The 973-nt window shown below is 63.8% G+C and overlaps 1 protein-coding gene across 1 annotated transcript in view; it reads right to left on the bottom strand.

The window, feature by feature from the left end:
* Nucleotides 1-973, bottom strand: part of LOC104542614 (kinesin-like protein KIF1A) — a gene marked incomplete at its 5' end in the record, with an annotated part of 11,858 nt that overhangs the window by 7,031 nt on the left and 3,854 nt on the right. The window lies entirely within an intron of this gene.

The raw sequence follows: 973 nt of genomic DNA, 5'->3' as shown, positions 1-973 counted from the left end.
CAAGCGAGCGTCGCCCTGCTCCCGAGCATTCCCCCAGCCCCAGCTGTGTCCCCTCCCTCTGCAGGACCTGCGGGGAGGCAAAGGCAGGTGCAGGGGGCACATCCCCCCTGCCAGGCCACACTAGAGATGCTGCAGATCCTTGCTGCCTGCACCTGGGACCAAGCAGCCAGGCCAGGAGCTGACATAAACCAGCACAGCCCCCAAGCCCGTGGGTGCCACAGCCACCCAGCTGCCAGCGGCCCCACAAAAACCACTGCAGCTCTGCCAGGCTGAGCCCTCTGAGCCAGACTGTCCCTGCTGGGCCTTGCTCTGCTGTCCCCAGAGTCTCCCAGTCCAACACTCGCACGCACACCCGACCCCGTGTCTCTGCTGCCCGGATACCGCCTGCCTCCCGCTCCACTGCACCCAGGAGCCTCCCCGGCAGTGCTGCAGGGTGGCACCTCCTGGTCACAGTCCCTGAAAACACCCTGCCTTGGGAGAGGCCACCTTGGGACAGCGGTGACACTGAAGAAAACGAGAGGAAAAGCAGTCCCTGCTCCCTGCTGGGATGCTCCTACGCGGCAACTGCTAAGCACACAGCCCAGGACCAGTCCTGCTGCTTCTGTCGCTGCCAGCGACCATCCCCATCTCATCACGGCTGCTTACACACACGCGTCCTGGTCAGGGCCCCCTTGCCAGCCCCTACAGCTTTCCCAGCAGCCCTGGTGCAAAGGAGAGCTCTGCCCTCCACATCAACTGCTCCCCCCACTGCCACAAGACCCAGCCAGGGAGATCTCAGAGATAAAAACCCTCTGGCTCCACTGCTCCCACACCCCAGCCAAACCCACGAGGGACACACAGCCCCCTGGGACAGGCTGGAAGGGACAAACAGCCCCGAAGGTACCTAGCAGTGATGGGAGCTGGCTTTCCTGCATCGCTCCCACACAGATGGGGACCAGCCATAAGTGCCGGCCTTTCCAGAGAGTTTGCTGGG

This window comes from Mesitornis unicolor, unplaced genomic scaffold (genome assembly GCF_000695765.1).
Source record: "Mesitornis unicolor isolate BGI_N332 unplaced genomic scaffold, ASM69576v1 scaffold29456, whole genome shotgun sequence".
Taxonomy (NCBI): Eukaryota; Metazoa; Chordata; class Aves; order Mesitornithiformes; family Mesitornithidae; genus Mesitornis; species Mesitornis unicolor.
This window is presented reverse-complemented; position numbering and strand designations above follow the sequence as displayed.